The following is a 12104-nucleotide window of genomic DNA, read 5'->3' as shown; positions in this document are numbered from 1 at the left end:
GGTAAAACTTTGAGGGTATTTCGATAAAAAATTGAAAAATTATCTTAAATTGAAATAAAGCTTGATCGGAAGGTAGCAGCTCTCTTAAAAAATTCTCAGCACTTTTCCTAAGATGATTATAATCTGTACACTCAATATTTTGCAACCTTGCCGCATACATCAATGCAGATGCATTTAACAGTGACCTTCTAGTTATATTCTCCAGGATTTGAACATGTGATTTAGAACATGTTCATGTTGTTTATCTGCTATTAATACCTTTTGCCCGCTTATTCAATTGTATGGAAACTTTATTCAGCTAATATTTTGAAATACTTATTCAATTGTTAATCATATGAAACATGCCAATACATGCATTATCAATAATTTTTCGGATTTTTCACGCCTTTTACGATTTCCGTCGCGTCACACCGATCTCCAACATCATGCACAAAATGAAGACATAATAGACAGAATACTTACATTGGATTTTAGTGGAAAAAAAAAAGTCTAGACCAAAATATGATCAAATCGCTTGCAAGTGAGACGGATGAGTGGAGTGAAAAAAATTAATAATATACGTTCCTAAATAACGACTGAAAATCGGTCTGGAAGCGAAACTTGGGAGTTCTTAATAAGTCATACAAATAAATGATAATAATGTATGAATAGAGAGGAGAGAAATTAAAAAAATAATTAATAATTTTCAGAAGACAGCGAACTGAAACAATATTTACTATGTACACTTACAGATAAGTATTTAAATTATAATGTGCAAAACTTGTGCATTATAACTATTTATTTTGTCTTGTTTGACACCTGATTACATATTTTTATGACTGAGAATGCTAATAGCATATTTTGTCGAAAAATGTCGTAATAGGCAACTCCAGGAGAAAACAACTGGTGCATCGAAAATTACAAAAGGGGAATTATTTAAGTGCTTGTGGCAGTATTTCTGTCTCCTATCCACGGTCTTTGATTCGACCAATATCTATACTAATATTATAAAGGTGAAGAGTTTGTTTGTTTGTTTGAACGGGCTGATCTCAGGAACTACTGGTTCGAATTGAAAAATTCTTTTTGTGTTGAATAGACCATTTATCGAGGAAAGCTTTAGGCTATATAACATCACGCTACAACTATAAGAAGCGAAGAAATAATGGAAAAAATGAAAAAAACGGGGGAAATTATTCATCCTTGAGGGCTTCAATGATGCCTAAAATAACTATTCCACGCGGACGAAGCCGCACTGCTAGTGTAAAGATATTGACAATACAATGAATTGTTCGCACGGGTAGCATTCATACCTCTTGAATCATTCTTTAAAAAAACTGCATCAAAATCCGTTGTGTAGTTTTAAAGATCTAAGCATACAAACAGACATAGGGACAGACGCGGGGAGCGCTTTACTTTATAGGTACTTTGTAATGACTCTTAGCCCTCACTTCGATCAAAATCGCTCACATGATGAGCAAAATAATGTTAAATCTGAACACTATCCCAGCACCACCCAATTGCGCTACAAATCTTTATAAATCGTGGTAGTGACGCGCAGCTCTGGCATTTCTTTTCTCTAATAGCGCTCTCTTTTCTGACTTCACATAAAATCTCCTTTGTTTCCGTCCTCCTTACAAAATCTCTCTCTCATCTCTGCGTGATTCCGGTTGCACCCTCCACAGAAGTGTTTCGGGACCAGGGATCCGCCAGTACACTCCAGGCATGCTCACATACATACACACATTCACATAATCACGTCTATATCCCTTGCGGGGTAGACAGAGCCAGCAGTCTTGAAAAGTCTGATAGGTCACGTTCAGCTGTTTGGCTTTATGATGGAATTGAGAATACTGAATCTCCTCTCAAAAAAATGGCGCACTAATATCAATGTTCGCCTGGATAGTTTATCTATGAAGAAGACCTCTATTATTTTTTTATTTATCTCAACGTGAACAGTGGTGCCGGTCATTTCGCGGGGTTAAGTTCAATGTCACGTTCGCTCAAATGGAAATGGTCCATTATGACCACATTACAAACGCCACCATCCGAATAATTGCTACAATTTTCTACCGCACGTGGATTTCCATGTTTTTTTTTCAACAACTTTACACGAAAGAGTGTTGTTATATACATATGTTATAAGTGTCATAGGCATAGATAATTTAAATTTTATCTTATCCTACTACGCTTGTGCAATTTTTAGTTTTTAATTATGACTAGGGACTGAAATATGATTGTTAGAGTGACCTAAATCCACAAAATCGTATGAATTAAAAAAGTAAAGAATATGGGTGAACCAAGATATTTGTAAGAATTGTGTCATTGTAGGATATTATCTCTACCCCACCAACAGAAAAGCATGATCAATATATATATGAACAAATACTAACAGTCAAAATTTCAACCCTCCTTTCATTGTTTCATACATACATACATATGGCCATGTCTATACCCATTGCGAGGTACACAGTTTAACATATTTCATTGTTTCAGTTTTCAAAATACAGGAAAATATGACAAAATATTTACTACGGGCAAACTTGACATTTTTGAAATACTCACTCAATTATTACTCTTAACCTTTAGCCACACATCAGGAAGAGTTGGAATGGACTCTTCTAAAGATAGCACACATAAAAGGGACACGCGATTATCCTGTTAACCCTGCAGTGGTCGCGCGGACTACATATGTAGTCCACTGATACAACATCAGTTTTATTTCTTAAACGCTACACGTTAGGTTCTTGTGCCGCTAGGTACTTTCAAATGACTTATCGCGGAACGTTTTCAGTGCAGCACGAGCGCCGGTCACACGCGGATGTAGCAATACTAGCTCCGCAAAGTTCCTGGACTACACATGTAGTCCGTGCGACCAATTACGTAAGTATTTTTTCAGTTCATATTTTTTTTGTTTTAATTTATTTTATGTATAAATTGATGTAAATATGTAACATAAATATTTTTAATTTATGTTATTTTACTATAAATTAATTTAACATTATATTTTTAGGATAAAAATGGATTATCGACAAGCTGCACAAATAGAGGCGTGGTTGAGAGAAGTTGATGCCGACATCGACAATTATCAAGCTGAGTCTAGCTCGGACGAGGAAGTAGATCAGAGCAGGAACAAGATATTAATGGAGAAGGGTCGGGTGAAAGTTCTGAAGATGAGGAACCACCTCAGCAAAGACGATGGCGTAATGAATATTACACAGGAGTTGATAACACAGTGTGGTCTAAAACAGTTCCTCAAAACAGAGGGAGAACCCGGAGGCAACATAGTGTTTTTTGTTGATTAAATGTTCTTTGTATGACGTTTCGAGAAACTCTAACGGTATTCTTCAATTTACTAAACTTGAGTGCACCAAATGCATTATGTATTTACACAGCAAATAAAAATTATGAAAATATATGCCGTCGGGACTTCCTGATCGACTTATCTTTGGGTTGGATGAAACCATTGGCTCAAAAAAGAATAGACTTAAAATCGTTGCGGAGGTCTTTGACAATAAAAATTAATGATTTTCTAGGTATTACGGACCAAAAAAGACAAGCACCAGCTTCAGAGGCGACGTCGAGCAATGTAGGTGCCGTTACCACGACTATAGAAGAGCTCGCAATAAAAATACTTGAAAGTCGTGCACTGCCTGCTAGAAGTTTATTTGTGGAGATCATTCCAAGATTATGTGTCTTTCCTGTGTAGAAAATGATCAATTTTAATTATTATATTTAAATGTGATCTCAATCAATCAAAGCTGTGATTATTGTGCCAATTTAGAAAAGTATTTTTGTTTTTGTTTAATTAATATAAAAAAGAGTTGACATCTAAGTTTTTATTTTATTTTGTATAGTTAAGAAAACTATACTGATTATAATTCCATAAGTAAAATAAATAAATTATATAAAAAAACCAAAGTTATTTCATTTTGAATATGGACTACGTATGTAGTCCGCGCGACCACTCTTGTCTCGATTAGGTGCGCGACCACTGCAGGGTTAAAGACAGATTTATTCTCGTCTTGACAATGTAATCTTATTTAGGACTTCTGCCACAGAATATACTTAGGTATATAGTACTGTAATATTACAAGGAGGCGACTAATGTCTCTACTCCTTGTTATTATTCAAATAAAGAACGAATTTATGCAAAAAACAGGAGTTGCCATTTCATTAATACTTTATTTTTATAAAATACTCATTAAAATAACTACTAATTGATAAAAATTACAAGAAATGTAGATAGTTCGACATACCAACAGCTCTAAAAACCCTTATCATATAATTGCTCATATCAAAAAATCCCTACATACGCACTTAATGACCGCGGCTCCTTGAAACCTAACATATGTTTTTTTCCCTCGCGTGGTAGACAGAGTTATTAGTTATAAGACTGCAAGGCTACATTTAGCTGGATGGCATAGTGAAATAATTAAAATTCCAAGACGGTGACAGGTTGCTAGCCCAAAATTAAAGAAGAGTAAATCAATAAATTATGACGACTTCTTAATTAAGAGCGTGAAATTAAAAAAAACACATTTACATACATTTTTTTTTTGTAAGTAACCCCGTTTCGTCACCGGGGTGTTGAAAACCATTAATTTAACGGTTCTCTTATCGTTCGTCTATAATTTCGATAAATGATAAACGGACGGAAACGACCGATACTTATATACATACGTATACTAGCTGTTCCGGCAAACGTTGTTTTGCCATATAAATAATATTTAAGTAATTTCATATTCAAGTTACAATTTTATTATATACTAGCTGTGCCCGCGACTTCGTCCGTGTGGGATAGTTATTTTTGGCATCATTGAAGCTCTCAAGGATAAATAGTTTTCCCCGTTTTTTTTTTCACATATTCCATTATATCGATTCAAAAATGACGAAGTTCCATACAAACTTGCACCCCCTATTTCATCCCCTTGTTATATATATGTATGGATCTTACCTGAGTTTTTATAATGCGACTACGCCAAAGAAGTCTTTAATTATTCTTCCAGACAAGAGAAATATAAACATAGTTTCAATGCAAAGATTGTTAATCTTCAAACATACGTCTCTCATTGTTCTGTGATAAATTAAACATTATTCTTACAATAAGATATATATATATATATCTTAAAGTTTGCTTGACGTAATCATACTGCTACACTGTAGTAACATATTGTACCTAAATAAAAAAAATATTTTTAAGTCGACTGACATGTACCATTGAGTTTTATATGTGTTACGTACATTAGTTTGATGGCTAACCGATGCTCTTGCGGTTGAAAACATCGTGGGGACACCGGCACAGTCAGACAACTTGATGTGTAACTATGATCAAGATAAGGGTTCATTTTCCCGATGAACATACATACATACATATAGTGACGTCTATATCCCTTGCAGGGTAGACAGAGCCAAAAGTCTTTAAAAGACTGATAGACCACGTTCAGCTTTTGGCTTGATGATAGAATTGAGGTTCAAATTGTGACAGGTCGCTAGCCCAAAGAAAAATTTATAAGCCTATCTCTTAGTCGCCTTTTACGACATCCATCGGAAAGACAAGGAGTGGTCCTATTCTTTTTTTTATTGGTGCCGGGAACCACACGGCACCGATGAACTTGAAAAATAAATCAAACGACAGTTACTAGATTATAACATGATTATACAACAGACTCCACAGGGGTTGAAAGTAAGCAATTAATCCGTCACATGCCGTTTAAATTATTCGCACTTAGATTACAAGTGAGTCTATTATCGCGATATGATTGTTTTATCTTCGTGTAGGTAAGGGATTTATACACTTGGACTAACCGGTTAGGTTGATTATGTAAAGTTTGCGATAATGTATTTATGTAGTTGAAAATGTGTATACAGTAGGACACCGATTATGATCAAGAAATAAGTTTTAAGCTTTTATTTAAAAGCTCGGCAAATCTTTGTAAATGTTTCGAGAAAGACTCTTTGTTCCAAACTTTTTCAGATTTTTTTTATATATTTACTAGCTGTCCCTGCAAACGTTGTTTTGCCATATAAATATTTTTTAGCCATACAAGTAAGTAATTTCTAGTTAAAAAAAAAATGTTAAGGGTGGACAACCCTTTTTAAGGGGTATGAAAAATAGATGTTGGCCGATTCTCAGATCTACTCAATATGCTCACAAAATTTCATGAGAATCGGTCAAGTCGTTTCGGTGGAGTACGGGAACGAATATTGTGACACGAGAAATTTACACATTTATAAGATATACTGCATTTGATTCAAAAATGACCTTATATTACATTATTTAATCTTTATATAATTATGTTTATCATTCATATCGTAATTAATTTACTTACTGTCATTACCAATCTTCTAATTACTAAAAGTCGATGTATCGCTTCTGGAGTAGATGTATCACAATTTACGACTTCTGTATCGCTACATATCACTTGATGAACCAAGATTCAACCCAATTTCTTAACCACGTGGTCAGGTTTCTGAAAGATTATAGAATAATTAACTTTTAAACGCAACTACGTCCGCGCGAATTTAGCGCCATCTACAAAAAGCGAATACTTTAACGCCATTTAAAAAAAAGCGAGGAATTTAGCGTTATAGAAAAGGTTATTCTTTCATCTCTTTCTTTCTACCAATTTTACCAAAACAATAGAGTGAGAAAAAAGGTAATATGGCTTCGGAAATAGACGACACCAGTCCCGACCCCAAGGAATATAATCTATACTAATATTATAAAGCTGAAGAGTTTGTTTGTTTGTTTGAACGCGCTAATCTCAGGAACTACTGGTTCGAATTGAAAAAATCTTTTTGCGTTGAATAGATCATTTATCGAGGAAGGCTTAAGGCTAAATAACATCACGCTGCAATTACATATAAAGAGCACAGAAATAATGGAAAATGTGAAAAAAAAAACGGGGAAAATTATTCATCCTTGAGGGCTTCAATGGTGCCCAAAATAACTATTCCACGCGGACGAAGTTGCGGGGCACAGCTAGTTATATCATACGGATAAAAACGATATGCGTTTGCATATTTGCCTGATAAAAAACAGCTTTTACGAGCTAACATTACACATGGGTGGAACCTGACAAACTAACTAATAATTTACGAGTTGTGAGCTTTGGAAAAAATATTGCATGCACACAAATCAAGCACAATGAGTAAGTGGCCGAACGTTTCGTATTGACATAATTAGTTCTACATTCATTTATGTTTTTTAATGTAGACAATGTGCATTCGTCCACGATTTAGATTTAAGAGATCTATATTTGTAAATTGACGTCCGATGAAAATGCTGCAGTGTAGTTTGTTCCGCCGCTTCTTCTACACATGCGCTTTGGAAGCGGTAGTAGTTATAATTAGATTTAAGTTATGTGACGTTAATAAGTGATACCTTGTATCCAATTTTGAAAATAAATCTATTCTATTCTAACGGTTTCGGTACACGTCTTTATCCGTTACGTGGTGGACAGAACCAAGTATTGAGAAGTTATGAGCAGTGACTGAAATTCCACTGATGTACGATATATTAAGCAATAAAAAATTTTGGATAGGGTGACAAACTCGGGATTCTTTTTTAGGCGATGAGCTGCAACCTGTCACTATTTGAATCTAAATTCTATCGTTAAGCCAAATAGCTGAACGTGGCCATTTAGTCTTTTCAAGACTGTTGCTCTCATTTAGACGTGACCATATGTATGTATGTAAGATTTTGAATTTAAGGAACTGATAGGGCTATTTATTTTATTTATATATATATAGTTATGAATGTGGATGAAGCGAAGGAAGTATGCAGAGATCGTGGCAAGTGGAAAGATGTAGTCTCTGCCTACCCCTCCGGGAAAGAGGCGTGATTTTATATATCTATATATATAAAACTCTTCCGTTACTGAGTGACTGACTGACAGACAACGCACAGTCGAAACTACTGGTCGTAGACAGCTGAAATTTGGAATGTAGGTTCCTTGGGATATGTAGGGGAGCACTAAGAAAGGATTTTTGGAAATTCAACCCCCAAGGCGGGGAAAAGGGGTAAAAACGTTTCTATGAAAAATCTTATTCCTTGGGTTTATAAACTTGAAACTTGGCATGAACACGTACATAGGCAAGTAAATATGTTTGACATTATAAGTTTTTTCAAACTACCCTCCAATCGTGATTTAGGGGGTGCGATTGGGTGACTGATTTATTAACGCACAGCCGAAACCGCTCGGTATAGGAGTCTGAGATTTTGAACAGAGGTTCCTTTAGTAACATAAGTGAGCACTAAGAAGGGATTTTTGAAATGTCAACCCCCAAGGGGGGGAAACGGGATAAACTGAGCCGGGGCTGCGGGAAAGTTCTAACGAGATACCGTGGCCCCGGAACGCAAAGGGCAACTGAAGGAACGAGGTGGGTTTTAGTCAGTAAAAGTCTGACACTCCCTTCCGTTCCACCCAGAGCGGGAGAGGTCATTTGATGATTTCCCATCCTTAAAAAAAGACTTTGTATGACAACTTTCAGTCGTCTCTTTAACATACATAATAACATACATAATTATGTACATACATGCATAACATTAATAACATCACGCCTTTAAATCCCTATTTTGTGTTAACACTACCCATACAAACAGCTACGAAATTTGTCCGCATCCATTTTCACCTAAATTCTTAACGTTAATGACATTTACTTTTTATTATCAGGTCAACCTAATAGCCTCACATGTACGTATAACTTCGTAAGAATTTTCTTTCAACTCCTAACCGTTGAGGAGTTGTACCTTCCATCATCAGCTCATTCACATGGGATGATGACTATCAGACGCAAATACTTAAACAGATCTATGAAATTGTCAAAAACGTAATTGCCTGTAAATTTGAGGTTTGCCCTTGATTTCCCTGGAATACCATCATCAGATCCTGACTAGGTAACAACGGGACCAACTTGAAAGTATACTCTACCGAACAAAAAAAGAATCACGTAAATCGGTCCATAAATCTCGGCGTAATCGGTATGCATAAATAAAGCACCCGAATTTTATTTTCTATTAACTATCACGAGTTGTCTCGATGCTCGATAGATGGCGTTGGCATCGAGATAGATCGCGCTATGGTTTCGTTACCGTCATTTAGCTAGGTAGCGTAAAATATTTTAATTTATCGTGTAATTTTAGCAGCGCCCCTAGCGGACATACGCGAAACTACATATTACACACTACAAATATTTTGATTTGAAATTATTATTCGTTTGATTCATTAACTTTTAACTTGACTTATTTAACTTATTTTACTCTCTATTTGAATAAAATAAATATTTATATAATTTACTTAAAACATAATATTAAGATCATTAAAAAACGCTATATATAACCGAATTACACGTGGGCGAAGCCGCGGGCGGAAAGCTAGTGTATGTATATATGTATTATATATTATTACTAATTATAAAGCATCTATAGCTCTGTTGGTTAGATAATCAAACGTTTAATCTTTATTCATTGCCTTAAAAATTCATTAACATAATTCTGTATTGTATTGTACTTATATTTATAAATATCAGTGGTGTAGTCTGATACAATTCATTTCTAAATTTATTCATGAGGTTACAAATAATTATGTTATACAAAAGTATCAAATACTTTATATGCAATAAAATATTATCAAACAAACAAACAAAAGCTCACTGTTTATTTTAGTCAGCCATTCTAATAGGCTTCGAAACTATTGGGGTTTATTGACCAAGGGTTACCCTTACAAAATATAAAAGGCGTATTTTCAATAGCATACATACATACATATGGTCACGTCTATATCCCTTAAGGGGTAGACAGAGCCAACAGTCTTGAAAAGACTGAATGGCCACGTTCAGCTATTTGGCTTAATGATAGAATTGAGATTCAAATAGTGACAGGTTGCTAGCGCATCGCCTAGAAAAGAATCCCAAGTTTGTAAGCCTATCCCTTAGTCGCCTTTTACGACATCCATGGGAAAGAGATGGAGTGGTCCTATTCTTTTTGTATTGGTGCCGGGAACCACACGGACATTTTCAATAGTCCTAAACAAATTTTGTATTATATGAATACTGCTATTATAACAAATATTTTATTACATGAATCTATGCATTCCACCCATATTTGCACAGTAAGGTAGCTCGTTCAATTTTTACAACTCTTTGTCAGTATAAAGTATACTAACGTTGTTTTAAGCAAATATATGCATACGTGTCACCTTTTTAATATCTAAAAATTGTATCTATGTTAAACACAAGTATTTATTAACAAATATAATTTTGATAACGCTATGTAATCAAAATAAATCTTGAGACAAATATCGACGTGGAATAAGTTACGTGGCTTAAGTTACGTGGCATAATTCATATATTTATATCTTGTTTTATCTTGTATATAGATAATCATGCATACCCTTGCTGGGTAAGCAGAGCTAACAATCTTGAAGGCTGACAGCCACGTTCAGCTGTATGGCTTAATGATGGATTTGAGATTCAAAATTTAAATAATAAAATTTTTCATTCAGTTTTCACCTTTTTCAAGATGAACGTGTGGAAGAAATTTCTTTTAAAATAAGAAGTTCCCGTGTAATAAATTTCTCTTAAGTTTAAGACGACTACATGAGCTCATTGAAACTTTTATAAAGCGACGTGTAGATGATTCAAGGCACTGATTCTTTTTAAAAAAAAAGGTCATTCTAGGGAGCATATGTAATGTATGTTAGTAAACTTGCTTGTTTGCATTCCTAAACCCTTAACTGTTGTACCTAAGCACCTTAAGTTCTATTCTTATTTTTTTTACATACATATCATCACGTCTATATCCCTTGCGGGGTAGACAGAGCCAACAATCTTGAAAAGACTTAAGGGACACGTTCAGCTGTTTGATTCAATGATAGAATTGAGATTCAAATAGTGACAGGTTGCTAGCCCATCGCCTTAAAGAAGAATCCCAAGTTTGTAAGCCAATCTCTTAGTCGCCTTTTACGACATCTATGGGTAAGAGTAAAGTAGTAGAGAGTAGAGTAAGTCCTATTTTTTTTTCTATTATTGCCAGGAACCACACGGCACCAATAGAAAAAAGGCGCGGCATATAATACTTGTACATCCTACTTACATTATAAATGCGAAAGTTTGTGAGTATGTCAGTATGGATGTTTGCTACTCTTTCCCGCGGATTCGTTTTTATCCCGGAGTTCCCGCGGGATTGATTCCACGCGGACGAAGTCGCGGGCGGTCTCTAGTAAATGTATAAATAAAATAATAAGATGGATTAAGCTTTAAATAGAGGTAGGTTACTATCACACCACCTAAAAGAATGGCAACTTTTTCAGCCTTGCCTTACTTTAACAATCTACACGTGAACAGGAACACTGTCACTGTAATATTTTTTTTAATGTACGTTCATAAAAAGAAAGTAGCTCTATATAAATATAAAGGATATATCTCTATATAAGGATAAAGCTCACCTTATTTTGAATAGGTACTCTCGCACCTGATTCGTTATCATTTTAAATGATAATATCAACAATTTAATACGATAGATTAAATTACTATTTATCTAATTTATTTTTTTAACAAATATTTACTCCTGTTTATGCTATGTCACAAACAGCGCTGACGACGTGGCGAATTATACGTGGCACCCAATCTTTTGATTGAAAAAGAAAACATTCATTCATATCACGTCTATATCTATTGCGGGGTAGACAGAGCCAGCAAGTCTTGAGAGACTGATAGGCCACGTTCAGCTGATAGGCTTAATGACAGAAATGAGATTCAAATATTGACAGGTAGCCAGCCCATCGCCTAAAAGAAGAATCCCAAGTTTATTAGCCTATCCCTTAGTCGCCTTTTCCGACATCTGTGTGAACATTATCGGATAAACCTACTCGAATACCCTGAAAAACCAATACAAATTTTTAAAGATATCAATGAAAGTGAGACGGAATCTGGAGATCAGCCTGATGACATGACCATTGATCTTACGTTAAATTTGGAAAATCCAGAAATTTTAGCTACCATGCCTGATTTGCATATTGATCCAAGTACTCTTTTCCCAGACATATCCCCAAGCCCATCAATACAAAAAAAAAATCAAAGAAAAGGTAAAAAACAAGAAAAAATTTTGAGATACAGTTAGTGTG

The 12104-nt window shown here is 34.9% G+C and overlaps 1 protein-coding gene across 1 annotated transcript in view; it reads left to right on the top strand.

Moving 5' to 3' along the window:
• The window catches only part of LOC106133010 (facilitated trehalose transporter Tret1), a 34481-nt gene that overhangs the window by 11562 nt on the left and 10815 nt on the right, over positions 1-12104 (top strand). The window lies entirely within an intron of this gene.

The sequence above is a fragment of the Amyelois transitella genome, chromosome 23 (genome assembly GCF_032362555.1).
Source record: "Amyelois transitella isolate CPQ chromosome 23, ilAmyTran1.1, whole genome shotgun sequence".
Classification (NCBI taxonomy): Eukaryota; Metazoa; Arthropoda; class Insecta; order Lepidoptera; family Pyralidae; genus Amyelois; species Amyelois transitella.
Note: the sequence above shows the minus strand (reverse complement) of the source record. Positions and strands in the feature narration are given on the sequence as shown.